Source organism: Marmota monax, unplaced genomic scaffold, assembly GCF_021218885.2.
Source record: "Marmota monax isolate L192 unplaced genomic scaffold, Marmota_monax_Labrador192_F-V1.1 WCK01_AAM20220418_F8-fsc00042, whole genome shotgun sequence".
NCBI classification, from domain to species: Eukaryota; Metazoa; Chordata; class Mammalia; order Rodentia; family Sciuridae; genus Marmota; species Marmota monax.
The window spans coordinates 15,341,674-15,358,893 of NW_026693008.1; the positions used below are offsets into that span (position 1 = coordinate 15,341,674).

At 41.8% G+C, this 17,220-nt stretch overlaps 1 protein-coding gene and 1 pseudogene across 1 annotated transcript in view; both read left to right on the forward strand.

Moving 5' to 3' along the window:
• Positions 1-17,220, forward strand: part of Plcl2 (phospholipase C like 2) — a 183,553-nt gene that overhangs the window by 143,389 nt on the left and 22,944 nt on the right. The gene's annotated exons all lie outside the window — the stretch shown is intronic.
• LOC124098168 (thioredoxin-like protein 1) lies at positions 1,350-8,758 on the forward strand (annotated as a pseudogene).

Consider the following 17,220-nt stretch of genomic DNA (forward strand, 5'->3'; position numbering starts at 1 on the left):
ATGGCATTTTAGGTAGGCAAAGCTTAGAATTCTTCATCATGAAGGTGTGCTGTCAGTATGCATGAAATATATTGTCCTGGCTAAAAGGAGATATTTGATCAGGAAATTGTAGAAACTAGGGTTGGAATTCAAGTTGGGCTTAATGATTCAAGCCTCTGATTCAAGGCTAAAGCATTTGGGGTTGATTTTCTAGGCCAACCTTTCCCAAAATCTAATTCAAGGAACATTTGTCATTCTCTTGGGCAAAGGATTTCATCATTAAATATCACAATACAATTTACACCCTTTAGAGAGTCTCAGTGCACACCAGCATGCTAAATGTCCTCCAGTTTAGTTCAGTATGTTCCAAACTTATTTCGTTACAAAGCCCTTCCTTGCTTTGAGTTCTCTCCGTCAATGTCTTGAACACTGAGGAAACTGTTTTAGGCAGCGGGGCCATGAAATCATTCCCCTGGGGGAATCTGATCAACTTTCTTTCTTCCTGTGTGTTTGTGTTCCACTCTGTATTTCCGGAGAGAGATTGTGGAGGCCTGAAATGTTGGCACAGGAAGAGTTGGTGGCGAGGTCTGTTTTAGGTGTGGTATGCAGATCACAGGAGGGTGGTCATGCAGAAATGTCTGGTGAATTGTCAAGAGGACCTAAAGTGAAGCTTGGAATGGAGATATGAGGCCAACAGGTTGAACTGGCTATCATGCAGATGGAAGCACTGCTTGCGGAATGAGTTCTGTCAGGAAGAAAGGACAGGCAGGAGATTCAGAAAGCCCTGGGACACGAATGAGACTGATTCTGAACCAAAGGTCTTCTCCTTCAAAACTTAAAATCATCTCACCATATCTAATCCCTTATCCTGCTCTAATTTGTCTTTTTCTATAACAATCATTATTTTTAAAAATATTTTTTAGTTATACATGGACATAATATCTTTATTTTTGTTTACTTATTGTTATATGTTGCTGAGGATCAAACCCAGTGCCTCACATGTGCGAGGCAAGCGCTCTGCGACTGAACCACGACCCCCCCATTATTATTTTTTTAATATTTATTTTTTTAGTTGTAGTTGGACTCAATACCTTTATCTTATTTATTTATTTACTTTTTATATGGTGCTGAGGATCAAACCCAGGGACTCACACATGCTAGGTGAGCTCTCTACTGCTGAGCCACAACCCCAGCCCGCAATCATTACTTTTTTAAACATACATATAATTAACCTATGCTGGTAGATTGATATCTGTCTTCTTCCAGCCAGAACACAAGCCTCAAAGGCAGGAAATCAGTTAATAATATCCAAGCACCAAGAACAGAGGCTGGCACTCAGAAAATGTGTGTTGAGCTGAGCTTAATCCAGGATGCTGCTGTTATCTGTTCATGCATCTAGTCAACAGACATTGGTTAGGTCCTTACTCTCCTCAGATCAGAAGCTGAGGATACCAAAGAAGACACGGGCCCTGCTTTCAGTGGACTGTGGGTGGAGTGTTGAAGAGAGGTGTGTAAGAGCTTCTTGCTGCCACCAGAGTGTGAGTGGAGTAGTGCGTGCCCTTTTCCACAGCCCTAGCCACACTAAGGAGGGTGCTCTGTTTGGGGGTAGATAGTTGAACCAGATTCAAGGCTGGAGTGGAGTTGAGAAGGTGGTTTGTCTAAGAGCCAAGGCAGGTGAGCTCAGGCTCCAGCTGGAGGGAAGATCATGTGCAGGGCAGTAAGGCCCATGCTGGCAGCAGTGTTGGCCACGTGGAGCATCATGTGGCCAATACAGGAGAAGCAAATGAGGCTGGAGAGGCTGGCTAGGGTTTTTAACAGAACATCAGACCAACAAACTGGTGTGTTAGACTGAACATAAAGAATTCTGTATGACCAAATCAACATTCTGATGATCATGCTGACAGGATTTTTTGCTGAATTGGAGTGGAGTGGGAGGAGAGAAAGAGGGGCGTAGTAAGACTGGATTGTTTGTGCTGTCCTGGAGGGATGGAGCTACTGTTCATAGAGATGGGAAAGAGGATGGCACACATTTGAGGGGGAAGAGCAGAGATTTGTTTTTGACAAGTTAGATACCTTGTTGACTTCCAAGTGTAACTTTCTGGGGTGAGGTTGACACTAGAGGTTTAAATTTGGAAGTCCTAGCACAATGGTGCTCTTTCAAGCTGGAAGATTGAGTTATCTCTCAGGTAGAGAATAAGGAGTCCTGGCCCCCTTGTGTTCAGATGCTGGGGAAATGCAGAAGAACTTGCACAAGTGATTGAGGGGCAGCAGACAGAAAGGCAGGATGAGACTTGTATCTTCCGTGGGTGGAGTGAATGAGGTATTGCAAGAAGATGCCACTTTTCTCTGTCAGATCCAAACTGCATGAGAGTCTTCAGCATTCCCATGAGAGACTTCATTGTATCCAACTCATGAAGTCTCAGTGAGAATACAGGGCAAACCGATAACTGTCTCATGAGGATGCATATAAGTTGGGTCCATGCCTCAGAAAGGCCAAATGACAATAGTTATAAGAATTATAAATTATATATACTTCAAGCCAGCAATTCCATTTTTTCAAGAGTTTTTTTTTCTACAGGTATGATTACATACTTTACCATGTACAGTTTTCTTTGTTAATACTGAGAACAACCTAAATGTTCGACAGGGGATTAAATACATTTTATGATATACCCTTATGAGGGAACATTGTGCTACCATGATAAAGAATAAAGAAGTATATGTGTACATGTGTTCACACACACTGCAGGTATATACATCTATAAGGAATAACTCATATATACACATATCGGTAAAAGTATAAAAACATGAATTTCAAAAGCAAAGCAAAAGAAAACACTGTGTGTTATTTGTAAGTATTTATTTTAAAAGCTGGGAGGGGAGAATAGCTGTGTGATGTGAGCACATCACTCTCTGGAAGAAAACTTGGGATAACAGTGGGTTCCTGGTAGGAGGAGATCTAGGGGCCTGGGAAATGGGAAAGAAAAGACAATGCCCTGTATACCAGTTTAGACTTTTTAACTTGTTGAACCATATGAGCATATTATCTGTTGAAAATTCAAATAAAAAGAGGTGTAAAAAAGAAAGAGAATCGTGTATGGGGTACAGTGATAAGGGTCTTGTGTGTTGTGGTGATTGTGCCAAACTGGGAGAAGGGAAGAATTGATGTATGTGGTGATCCAAGCAAAAATACTCCAGGCATACAAAAAAAAAAATCTGTTTGTCTGTCTGTTTGCAATGCTAGGAGATCAAACCCAGGGCTTTGTGTGTGCTAGACAAGTACTCTGTTAAAAAAAAAAAAAAGTACTCTGTGCATTATTGAAGAGGGGTTTTATATTGTATTTCTGGATGAAATTAAATAAGGATCTTGCTAACACAATTCCTCCTGGGATTCTGCCCTCTGGAGTCACATAGCCATGGGTTGAGAATGGCTTGACGGGTCCCACAAAGGACCAAGAGTGATGCAGCTTCAGCTCACCTAGATTTACCCAGATGGAAATGCTGGCAGGGAAAGAAAACCCTCCCTCGGGTAATTCATTCACAAATTGTACTGCTTTAGGCTTGGCATCACACAGATCTTGTCATCCATCTGGGTTTCAGGGCTATATTTAAGAGACCTGGTTTATCTATCCCGTCTTGGGTGGAAAGGGATTTAACAGTTCAAAATCCATCTTAAAAATAATGTGGCTTTCCTTAATGCCAAGATTATTTGGCAAGAAGGGCAAGAAAAAGAGACTACCAACTGGAACTGTTGAAGAGAACTAGGCTGTCCACATCTCCCCAAGAACAAGGGTGAAACACTCCCACGTCAGCAGTGTACCCTCACTCTAGACCCCTGGAGTCTGGGGCAGAGTGTTTACAAAGGCTATTTAAACAGGCACTATGTGGGAATTGGAAAAAAGTGATCCAGATTATCCATTCTTTTGTTCTCTGGATAGTATGCTACCACAATACTTTGTGCAGACCATATTAGATCAGTCCTTTTAATACTGTTGGTGAATTGACCTCTTGAATGAGGTTCCAAATAAACCTGTGTCATGTAGAATTCCATCTTCTAGGAAATATCCCACAACACCAAATTTAGGGAATTTGAAATAAATTAGAATTATAAATATCTAATTATTCTGTCACCATCTAAAAGGTTTACCTTTTGCCTTCAGTTTTTATTTTTCAGCACACACACAGATGTATTTCAACTGGTTATTTATAATAGAAGAGCTTTTTAGGAAAGCAAATTTTCAGCTGAAAAACGAATCATTATCTCAATTAAGATTAGTAAGTCTCTCATGAGTGTTTTTCTTAATTACATTTGCTTCTTAAAAAGTTTAGCCATGTGCAACATGATGTATTTTAGATTCATATCATTTAGATTGAGAAAATCCCAACCATAATGTTTGAAAGGTCATCTGCTTTACGTCTGGCAAGGAAGCATGGCATTCATTTCAGTTGGAAGATGAGGCGATGCCATAGTTCTGCCTTGGCCCCGCCTCCCATTTAAAGCAAAAACTGCTTCTTTGGATTTTTTTATTATATGTATCATGCTTTTTATTCTTAGGGCTGATTAGATTTCATCTAAGTTCGTTATCTGTGATAGGCAGCAAGAGAACTTAATAGACCTGGAAATTTTTCTTCTGCACATTCGAGGATAGTTACAGGCAGTTGCACTAATGTTCTGAGTTAATTACATCATCTTGAAGACTTTTCATAAAACATGATTCTTTTTTGTCATTAAGTTTTAGTCTCCTCCAAACCCTTCCAATATTTAAATTACAAAGTACTTTGAAATAGTAACTAGAAAACTGTGTGAAACAAACATCTTCATGTCAAAAATTTGGGCTGTTTAGATTTTAAAGAAATAGCAAAGAAAGAAGTGCTAACTTTCCAAAGATGTTTCTGTACATAAAAATCCAATAATGTACCATCATGTGGCCATACCAGTTCTTAAAATTTAACACTGTAGGTATAAATCAAAAGTTAAATAACTTGTTCCATCCCCACCACAGACCTAGGCCTGACTTTGTTCTTGCTCACATGATCTGTATCTTCCATTCCCTTGAGACTAGAATGGAATTGAACTCTTATAGACATCATCTGACCTTAGGTTTTCCATTGTCCTTCCTCTGCTGTTTGACAATCTACTGTTTAATGCCTTGGTTCTCAAGTTATTTACCACCAAGGAATTTGAGCAAGTTTTCTCCTTGGTTAACATCCCAGAAGAAAAATAGTTCACTGCTTTTCCTTAGGATCAGAAGCTAAGAGTCTTGTAGTCAGAGGAATCTAATTGTAGATTCTTTGGCACAAGACAACCAAGGCTCAAAGGCAACCTTTCTTCAAAAGAGCAACATCCCAGGCCCAGCCAGGTCTATGTGTGAGACACAGATCATTTGCTGATTTCTAAGCATTGACTCATATTTCTGTATACTTCATTGGATTTGTGTAATATGTTGACAATCTTCAAATGTTGATACTTTTAAACACAATATGTATTTTGACTGTTAAATAATATATCACATTGTAATTGTGTCATTCTGGCTAGTGGACTAGTTACCTGGATACTGTTGGTTTTCAGCTGAGGCTTAGTAACATTTAAAGAATTCAATTTCTTTGCCCAAATTAAGTGTTACCTCTTAGTTGAAAAATCATAGAATCTTAGTTCTTTTCCCTTTCTCTTTAACAGGTGCCCCCAGATATTACATTTTACCTTTAAGAAAACTTGGATGAGACCAAGTCTTGTTTGAGAATTTTATAATGCCATTTAGTTCAAATCAAACTAGTATATGGGACATAGACTAAGAAAAATTATATAATAAAAATGATAATTTTACTAAACAATTAGCTGCAAGATAATGAACAAGTGTACATGACTCTGAAATATACAAATTTATGACAAAAATGTGCTGACATAGTATTTGGAAGATATTGGAAACGAGCAGGGATATAGATCTTGTTCCTGAGAGAATACCCTACGTCTCATTCCCTCATCATTACTGGCCTGGTTTCTATCTCTGAACCTGAAGATTGCTCTCACAGTGGGAATTCTTATCAGCGTCACTATTCAGCCACGGCAGCATCCACATGATCCAGGCTGCCTGTTATTTTCCCCACGTCTGCCTGGTAGCTTTCCACAAGTCTGTCAGGCAGTGCTTGGGCCATGTAAGTTGAGAGCCACATCCTGTAAGGACATCAGGACTCTTTGGGCTTAAGCTCATATTTTAGAAACTTCTAAATTTTGATTTTGCTGAGGATCATCACAAAAGTAATTTTTCTCAGGATCAATAAAATTCCATTTATTTTCAGAACTCTGTAGGTTTTTCTTAGCTGTGATTCATCCATAAAAATTACTTATGCTTTAGAGCTGGAAAGCTCTCAGTTTCAGCCCCTAATGCTGCAGACGAAGAAACAGAGGCTCCATGGAAAACCTTGGTGTGTGGCAGCAGAACACTATATTTCTCATATTTAAGAAAGTGTTTGAATGGAAATCAGCACAACATATAATCAAGTGACCTACACATAGTATGTGATCAGTAAATGATAGCCCTCTAACTTGTCTGCTAAGGGAAAGACAGCAGCTCTGTTCTGTCCTTCTGACTTGCAGAGAAGGAGAAGCTGGTTTGGGTAGTGCTACATCTTCCCATCCTTTTAGATCTGTGGGGCTCCACTTGGCAAGCATCATTAAGAGCCTGCTTGTGAGGGCTGCTGCTGTGCACTGCAACCATCTGAATCAACAGTCCCCTTCCTGAGTGCAGGGACTGTCACTCTAAAATAGATGCAGTATAGACAGGCCTATAAAACATCCACTGATAATGAGCAAACCTGGAACATGCAAAACAGTCAGGTATTTACTTGGTGTAAGTGCAAAGGAGTGATTTCATGCCAGGGTTTTCTAGTGTAGTTAATAAGAAGGAAGGAGGTAGAACTACCTTCTGTAGGCTGACTAGAGGGAGAGCCATCAGAGGGGCCAGGTTTTGTTTCTGAACAGAGTAACACAAGGCTCTGGCATCAGGGACGGAGCACCAGTGGTTGTGATTGAGCTGTGCCAGTTGCTCCAGGGCCTGCATCATAGGCTCTGGCTGTCAGCTTGTCTGTTGAGGATAGGAGCTAAGCAGAGAGCCCTCCCTAATCACAGCTCAGCATCCTTACTACTCCACTCAGGACACCATGGCTAGCAAAGGCCAGCACAGGGAGTGATAAAGGATTCTGTCTCACTCGTTATGTAACTTTCCAATATAGTCAAATATTTAACAGTTTTGCAGTAGGTATAAAGGGCATTCAGCTCTATCATAGCGGAATTTAATATATTTCTCATTTTCAGTCTAATCACTTAAGTAAAAACATAGGATGTGGGTTTTCAGAAATTTAAACTTGTTTATTACTTTTTGATTCTAATATTAAGTTATTTTAAATGATCCACTATTTGTAATTTATCATGTAGAGTTTTACATTGTACTATAGAATCTTCCATACATAGCATGTTACCTAGTACAAAAATCCTAATTTGGTATTATACTTAGAGTTTATTTTGGCATTGAATTTTAAAAACCAAGTTATTGTAGTTTCATGTCATCATTTGAATGCTGTAGCCATCTTTACTAATGCCTGTAAACTCAGCCATTATGTTCCAAAACAAAAATTTTAAAGACGTTTTTATGGAAGGGTTATGCTAATAATATATGCACTAGTTTCCATTCCCAGTTTGCTGCCTGTGCTTCTAGAGTCTGTAGCTTTCTATGAAGTGTTTCTCATATTTAAGAAAGTGTTTGAATGGAAATCAGCACAACATATAATCAAATGACCTGCACATAGTGTGTGATCAGTAAATGCTAGTGGCCTGCCAATTAGTACTATTACTTCAAGAATCAAGAATTGGAGTTTCAAAGCCAGAGGCATTGTGGCCCCCCTTTCCCCCTGCCAGGCTCTCTGTGATGATGGTGAGAGTGAAGATGGTTGGGAGTGACCTGATTTATAGCTGGAGCTGAGCACTGCAGGCTCCAGACTCACTGTGGTGAAGTTCACCATAAGAGGGTGCCTTAAGATTAACATTTCTGTTGGTGATATACTCTAGAAATGGTCATTGGTGTGGACTATGTTTGAGGATTCCCCCAGCTTTCAGTTCTATGAGTAATAAATAGTCACAGGCTGTTTTCTTGGAAGTAGATGTACATCAGTGTCAGGGAACAGCTGCCACCAACAATATATCAAAATAGAAATTGATCAATATCAAGGAGCAGATGCTGTGGGATTAGAGGAAAATATCAAGCAACACGTAGAAAATGACACAGGAAGCAATGAGGACACAGATATTCCAAAAGGCTATATGGATTTAATGCCTTTTATTAACAAGACTGATTGTGAATGTCTCAATGAAAGCAATGAACATGATTTTGACAACTGTTTACAAAAAGACATGACCTTCTTGGAAGTTGACTCTGATGAACAGCTACTTATTAGTGTGGCATTCAATCAATCTGTTAAGCTTTATTCTATGAAATTTTAAGGGCCAAATAATAGTCAGGATCCTAAATATGTAACAATTTTATCCACCTACATCAATTTTTATCCTTGAAGAGGAAGAAAGAAGTGAACCAACTCAAGCTCTGGAGCTGACAGAGGATGATATCAAAGAAGATGGCGTTGTTCCACTTCATTCTGTTGTTTTAGAGTTAACAGTGTAACTGTATTTGTTCAGTCTAATCAGGGTAAAGACGAAACAACAAGAATTCCATATTTTACTGTCATTGGTACTACAGTCCAGGCAACAAATATGAATGACTTCAGATGAGTAGTTGACAAAAAAAAAAAAGGAGAAAGCCACTAAGGTACAAAACATACTGGAAGACCTATTGCAGTCAACTTTGCAGCTCCTGGATAATTGCTTGATTCTCTCCAGAGACTGTCAGTGTTTCATTCATTGCCATTACCAATAAATCATTGCTTTTGTTCAGATGGTTTCCCTAGTCTTTCTGTTATAATCTTGATACATGTAATTGTAAATAAAAGCCACTGTTTTTGCCAAGCTTAAAAAAAAATTAAGAATTGCTCTTATCATCCAAAATGATGAGATCTTTTGTATCAATATTATGGATATTGAACAAGTAATTGCAGAAACAGAGAAGTATTCTGAAAATTCCACATGACAAAGAAATTTCAACTAGTAGTTTAGTTTTACCTCTTGAAGTAAACTTTTTTTCTTAAGTTTCATGTTAGAGTCCTTTTAGATAAAAGTGAAACAAGAAAACAGAACAAAATCTTGTGCAAGATAATTTGAAAACAAATATCTGTATATGTAAACCAGAAAGTCATTAGAAAGAAAAACAGTAGTGTCCTCTCCTCCCTCCTTCCTTCTGGCCTTCTCCTCGCTTGTCTCCCTCCCTTCCTTCTGCAGTGCAGGCTGAGTTGACCAGTTCATAATTCCTACATCTTCAGTCTTGCCTGTCTGATCCTGGTAAGTCACTGGTGTTTCACCCACATGCTGTGGGTTTTAGAATGTTAACATTGTGGCTTCCAGTATCTCAGTCCCCTCTCCTCATTCTTAGTTAGCTTTCCTCAGAGTGGACCCTAGCATTTCTGCTAGGAAACCTCCAGGAGTACTTGTGAAACATGTTCATGCCTGGGCCCTCCGGACACCTCCTGAACCAGAATCCCCAAGAAGTAGAGAACCTGCATTTTCAACGGGCACCTCCAGGGATTCTGATGTGCGCTGAGGTTTGAGATGCACTCTAGAGTCTCCCTGACTTCCCTGCAGAGCCTGTCCCCATCACCCTCTGGCAGCTCCTCCAACCACATTACCACTCATGCAGCCAGACGCTCTGAAAATTCTCTGGATTATTGTAGCAGCTTCCCCTGTGCTTATTTGTCTGCTTTTACAGATTCACACCTGCAACAGGCCCACCCAGGGTTCTGCCCAGCACTGGTTAACCCCCACCCTGGTCCCCATATCTCTTCTCCTTATAATTAAAGGAAAATGAATTTTGTAGCAGAACAGTTGGGCTTCTTTGGAGGTGGGTTGTGTGACTTAAGAACTCCTAACCTTTTTGCTTCATCTTGTTTTTGCCAGTTACTTTAAGATTTACTCTACTGTTTAGACAAATAATGTGGATTACCGAAGGAAAAGAAATTCTGCTTTTAAATTTCTTGATAAGATAAGGACCTTGTTTTGTCGGGTTCATTCTTTGCTGTAAATAATTTGAAACACAGGGAGGAGGTTACTGAACTCCAACCCAGACAAGGTCTTTATATTTACTATTGATGTAAAGACCCCAGAAGGCCTCCTGTGACTTCTTAGAGTAGTTTTTGTTTTTGTTTTTTGTAATTTAGTACCAAGATATAATGAATTTTCATCTTAGATGTATTATTGATTCTTCTTGTTAACATGTATGGACTAATTCAGTTCAAATACAAAAAACTCACTGTATCTCCTGTGTTCTCTAAGAACTGGGCCAGCACTTGTCTAATGGCCCTTGTACCATTCCACCTCATAGCACAATTATTTTATACCATAATCATATCACCAGCTCCTATTAAGAACGGAGATGCTTTTGTTTAGGTTTGGTGGTTGGAAAGCCTGGGGCACTGGGCTCAGACAAACCAAGATTCAAATCCTTCCTCATTTCCTTGGAAAGTTCTGTAGGCTGTCTCCATATTCCTGACAAAGTACATGTAAGTGCCTGGCTGTTGTCCTGTGCTTTTCTTGGTTGTGTGTCCTTGGTCCTTGCACTGGACTTTGCATGTCACTGTTAACAGAGAAAGGTAAGATTCTGCTCTATAGGTCAAGGGGAGAAACCTTTTCTTTGCTTAAAAAATAAAATCAGTATATGCTTCCAATCAGTGGATTAGCTAAATCCAAGCCAGTAGATTTTCAAAGATTGACCTCTAAGATTAAAGATGTGTAAGCCAGAAAAATCAAATAAGGAAATAAGTAACAATGGGACACATAGTCTTAGTTTTTAAAATTCTGGGTTTTATATAACATTTTTCCAGTATTCAATTCATCACTTTTTCATGCTCCTTTTAATTTTGAATTTTGTTTTAAGGGCTGGAAATGAACCCAGGTCCTTGTATATCTGTATCACTCAGTTCTGTATCACTGAGCTACACCCTTGGCCCCCCATTATTAAAGATCTTCTTTAATAATATACCGTACTTCCCTGTGAAAATTTTATTGGACTATAGATATTTTAAGAGGGGTGAAGTAAGGGGGAATTGTTTCATCTCTTTAATAGACATGTAAAATATGAGCTTTTTAGATACCTAGGAACACATGCAGCTATATTCATTTGTGTATATATTTCCACATTTCTTCCTTATCCATATCCTTTTTCAAAAAATCATTTTAATCATGTTTCTTCTTCAAGTCTCCAATCCTTCTCAAGGCAACTTGTCCTTATACTGCCTCTGGCCCTGGTTCTTTCTGTCTTCTGAATTTTCTTAAAGCTGCTTTCTTAAAATCTAGGATGCATGAGTGTCTAAGCTCAGCATTCTCCACTGTTCCATGCTTATATTATCTGTAGGTTCTTATGCGCTAGTTGGAGTTCAGCCCAGTGTAGCAGCTCCTGTCACTGCTCATTACCTTATGGCTAAGGAGGAGTTATATAAGATAAAGCTATCAGTCCCCGGCAGAATGAAGCTTCCAACCACATACCTGGTGGTTGAACAAAACCCTGCTATTGTTCTGTTACACCTGTGTGCCAGTTTTAGAATGTATAACAAGGAAGTATCATGAATGGCCCACATCTGGTCAGGTACTCACAGTCTATGTTCCTATGTTAATGTCATTTGCATGCCTCTTCCCAATTTCTTTTCCTCTGTGACATGCTGTCCTCAGAGTTTGCTGCCTTCTTGTGTACAGAGTGCTACTCCCCCGCCGCTTCTCTCCTCCTGTCTTTTCCCTTTCCTGGATTCCAGTCACGGATTTCATCCACCATCTCATGCCTTTGAGACCATGCTGCCTCCTGACTGACAGAAGTATAAACATTATGAATATTAAGGATCATATTTGGAAATCCATATCTCTTCCAAAACAGTAATAAAATTTAACAGAAGAGGCAGCATATTAGTGCCTTATCTTTAGGGTCCCAACTGATGGGTGAGTCATTGCAGTCCAGTCTAGGGAGCCTCCCACATGTGAAGAGGGGGAGAGGGAGAGAGAGGGAGTGTGTGGTTCAATGCTCCAGCAAAACCCATGAGTTTTAGAAAAGATTGCTGGTCATTGTTTTCATTTTTTCTTTTTGTTTTTCTTCAGTCTGTTAAGCCAAGTATATCCAGTGAAAGGAAGAACTAGACATAGGGGATGCAGCTCGCCATCTGAGATGGTCACCTGCATTGGGATGCGGGAGGATTAGTTAATCAGGTTGGGGTGTCTTCAGGTACCATCATTAGCAAAAGAGGAGTTGGAGAACAGGAGAGCTGGTCAGTGTGCTAGTTTCCTAGACAATGGAGTGAACTTTACTCATCACTGTTCTTTCTTGGAACCAGTGAGGTTCTCATGCCTTATTAGCATAACAGGAGGTTGGACCACAGTTCCTATCAGAGAGAGAAGAAAATAGAAAATACAGTTTATTATCTTTATCCTACATGTATTGACCTTTGCTTGATGATTAAAGATTCTAAGGAGGAAAGTTGCTATCAGTCACCATGTAGAGTTGCTTTGAAATGGTGTTGCATAGAAAAGGAATTAGAAATGGGAATGTTTAAGCAAAGAGTAAAGTATCAAAAGAACAGAGAAAATGCCTTGTAATAACTACAACAATTCCACATTATATAACAGCAAAAGATTTGGAACAACTCTACATCCATTGGTAGGGGACTGGCTACCTAATCACCAGCTCATCCACACAGTGGGGTCTCTGGAGCTATATATAAAGAATGAGCCAGGGCTCTCTATGCTGACACAAGTGATCTCCATTGTTCAGTAATGAGACAAGAAAAGCCAAGATCCAGAACAGTATACACAGCGTACTGTTTTGTGTAAGAAAGGGAGGATTCTGAATATGTGTACAAATTTACTTGCACTTGCACAGAGAAACAGTACAAGGGGAAGATAAATTTAAAATATACAAGAAGAGGAGGGATCAAGGTAGAGATCAGGAAGGAAGCAGGACTTATCTGAATACATCTTGATGTGTATGTATGTAGTTCAGCTGTGGAATTATGTCAGGTTTTGACTTAATCCTAAAACAAATTACAACCAAAAAAAGCTCATGTGTGCACACACACATAAGACCTAATTGAACCTGAGTTACTTTGTTAATGATATAACCCATAGATTAAAGAATTATTCCAGAGGATTAGAAGATGGCGGCGAGGGGAGTGCATTGCCCCCGTGTGCCGCATCACTGTGTGGGAGTATGACGAGTCAGGATGGCTAAAGGCTATCTTGTTAGGAATTTCCAGCAATGGTGGGGTGCTCCGGAACCTGGAGGAAGGATTTCCATCGCACGAGGATCAGCTACGGGGACTCAAATGCGAGAGATTTGTCGCACGGAGGGTAACACTGCTTTTTCAGCAAATCGCCCCACGGCTAGAGTCTGCAGCGCGCGCTGGGAAACGAGGAGATAGCGGCGCAGGGATACAGCGCTGCAGTTTCTGCCAGCCGTGCAAGCACCATACTCAGTGCTGAATTCTGGGTTCGAGACGGGGGAAGGAAGCGGTCCATTTCGGTTCTTCACACCGGTCAGACCACAGAGGAGGCCAGCGGCCACCATCTTGGAGAGCTGACGTCACCATCCCTGTTTTCGACTGACCGCAGCTCATTCAGCCATAGAACAGGTAATTTCAGGCTGCCATTCGCCTGCGGCTTGCAGACAGATTACTCAGGCTCAGTGCCTGAGTGCTTCTTGGAGCCTGCTCTTATCAGAGCATACACCGAGCACGGAGTGGCCGAGTTCCGGCTACCGGAACTGCCCTGGCCCAGGGCTAAGGAGCCCGCGGAAACTGCTTCTCGGGCCGGGTCCTGCTGAGGGCCGGTCAGGACTCACCGTTGCTTTGGTTACCCGGCAAAGGGAACGAAATGCTGCCATTCGCATAGGATACCAACATGGCAGAGACCTGATGTCATCAGAAAGCGGCGGAGGAGAGAACTTCATCAATACCATCGGCGACAGAAACAGTTGGTCTCCTGGTAGGGTGGGTGAGGCACAGACACCCGAGTCTCTCTCGATTTGTCGTGGAGCCAGAGGGGAGGAGCCGGGCCGCCGCCCGCACCCGGAGCATGCCCAGTGGCTCGCCGGCATGGTGGTCGCGTGACCCCAATTGGAGAGGGGGGCGGAGCGGAGCCGCCACCCGCGCCCACAAGGTGGGCAGACCTGCGACCCAGTGGTACATGGGCATGGTAGGAGGGGCAGGGCAGAGCCGCCGCCCGTGCCTGCAAGGTAAGCAGACCTGCGACAGACTGGTGGGTCAGGCCCAGCGGCCTGCCAGCGTGGTACACATGTCACCCCAACTGGAGTAGGGGCAGAGCAGAGCCTTCGCCCGCGCTCGGATCAGGCCCCGCCGGTGTGGTGGTCACGTGACCCCAATTGGAGTGGGGGTGGAGCAGAACTGCCACCCGTGCCCGCAGGGTGAGCAGACCTGCGACCAACCTGCAGATCAGGCCCAGCGGTCCGCAGGCGTGGTAGGAGGGGCAGGGCAGAGCCGCCGCCCGCGCCTGCAAGGTAGGCAGACCTGCGACAGACCGGCAGATCAGGCCCAGGAGCCTGCCGGCATGGTACACACGTCACCCCAATTGGAGTAGGGGCAGAGCAGAGTCGCCGCCCGTGCCAGGAACAGGCCCAGCGACCTGCTGGCATGGTAGTCACGACACCCCAATTGGAGTAGGGGCAGAGCAGAGCCGCCACCCGTGCCCGAAAGGTGGGCAGACCTGCGACCGACCGGTGGAACAGGCCCAGCGGCCGGCCGGGGTGGTAGGCACGTCACCCCAATTGGAGTAAGAACAGAACAGAGCCTTCTCCCGTGCCTGGAACAGGCCCAGCGGTCCGCGGGTGTGGTAGACAAGTCACACCAATTGGAGGGGGGGCAGAGCAGAGCCGCCGCCCGCACCTGCAGAGTAGGCAGACCTGCAACCGACCGGCGGATCAGGCCCGGTGGCCTGCCGGTGTGGTACACTCGTCACCCCAATTGGAGTAGGGGCAGAACAGAGCCGCCGCCCGTGCCCGGAACAGGCCCAGTGACCTGCGGGCGTGGTAGTCACGACACCCCAATTGGAGTAAGGAGAGAGCAGAGCCACCGCCCGCGCCTGCAAGGTAGGCAGACTGCCGCCCGACCCGGCAAGGGAAACTTTTCAACTATGCAAGAGCAATATAAATATATAGGGAAAAAAAACATTTCAAAAACACAACAGTTTCACCAAGCAGAAAGAAACGCAAGCAGTATGAAAAGACAAGGAAAGAAAGGACCACAAGCAATGCAGGTCAACAAAACTTTAGAAGAGGTAACAGCTGCAGCAGATGGAATGTCAGATAAAGAATTCAGGATATACATGCTTCAGATGATCTGGAGTATCAAGGAAGACATTAGACAGCAAAATCAGACAATGAAAGATCACTTCGACAATGAATTACACAAACAAATCCAGGAAGCAAAGGATCAACTATACAGGGAGATAGAGGTTATAAAAAACAAACAAACAGAAATCCTAGAAATGCAGGAAGCAATAAACCAACTTAAATACTCAATGGAGAATACTACCAGCAGAGTAGGACACTTAGAAGATAGAACATCAGACAATGAAGACAAAGTATTTCAACTTGAAAAGAACATAGACAGCTCAGCAAGACTGTTAAGAAACCATGAGCAGAACATCCAAGAAATATGGGATAACATTAAGAGACCAAACTTAAGAGTCATTGGGATACAGGAAGGTACAGAACTCCAAACCAAAGGAATGAGCAATCTATTCAATGAAATAATACGAGAAAACTTCCCAGACTTGAAGAATGAGACAGAATCCCAAATCCTAGAAGCCTACAGGACGCCGAATGTGCAAAATCATAAGAGATCCACACCTAGACACATTATAATGAAGATGCCCAACATACAGAATAAGGAGAGAATTTTAAAAGCTACAAGAGAAAGGAAGCAGATTACATTCAGGAGTAAACCAATCAGGATAACAGCTGATCTTTCAACACAGACTCTGAAAGCTAGAAGATCCTGGAATAACATATTTCAAACACTGAAAGAAAATGGGTTCCAACCAAGAATTGTGTATCCAGCGAAATTAAGCTTCAGGATGGAAGATGAAATTAAAACCTTCCACGATAAACAAAAGTTAAAAGAATTTGCAGCTAGAAAACCATCTCTTCAAAACATCCTCAGCAAAACATTACAGGAAGAGGAAATGGAAAATAACAATGAAAACCAACAGTGGGAGGTAGGACAGTAAAGGGGGTGGAAATAATCAAAGAGGAAAACAAACCATGTTTAGTAACAGAAATAAACAAATATGGCTGGAAGAACAACCCATATCTCAATAATAACCCTAAATGTTAATGGCTTAAACTCACCAATTAAGAGACACAGGCTAGTAGAATGGATCACAAAACAAGACCCAACAATATGCTGCCTACAGGAGATGCATTTGATAGGAAAAGACATACATAGGCTGAAGGTGAAAGGTTGGGAAAAATCATATCACTCATATGGACTTCGGAAACAAGCAGGAGTGTCCATACTCATATCAAAAAAAAAAATAGATTTCAAGCCCAAGTTAATCAAAAGGGATAAAGAGGGACACTACATACTGCTTAAGGGAACCATACACCAACAAGACATAACAATCATAAATATATATGCCCCAAACAATGGTGCAGCTATGTTCATCAAACAAACTCTTCTCAAGTTCAAGAGTCTAATAGACCACCATACAGTAATCATGGGAGACTTCAACACACCTCTCTCGCCACTGGACAGATCTTCCAAACAAAAGTTGAATAAGGAAACTATAGAACTCAATAACACAATTAATAACCTAGACTTAATTGACATATATAGAATATACCACCCAACATCAAGCAGTTACACTTTTTTCTCAGCAGCACATGGATCCTTCTCAAAAATAGATCATATATTATGTCTCAGGGCAACTCTTAGACAATATAAAGGAGTAGAGATAATACCATGCATCTTATCTGCTCATAATGGAATGAAACTGAACATCAACGATAAAAGAAGGAAGGAAAAAGCATACATCACTTGGAGAATGAACAATAGGTTACTGAATGATCAATGGGTTATAGAAGACATCAA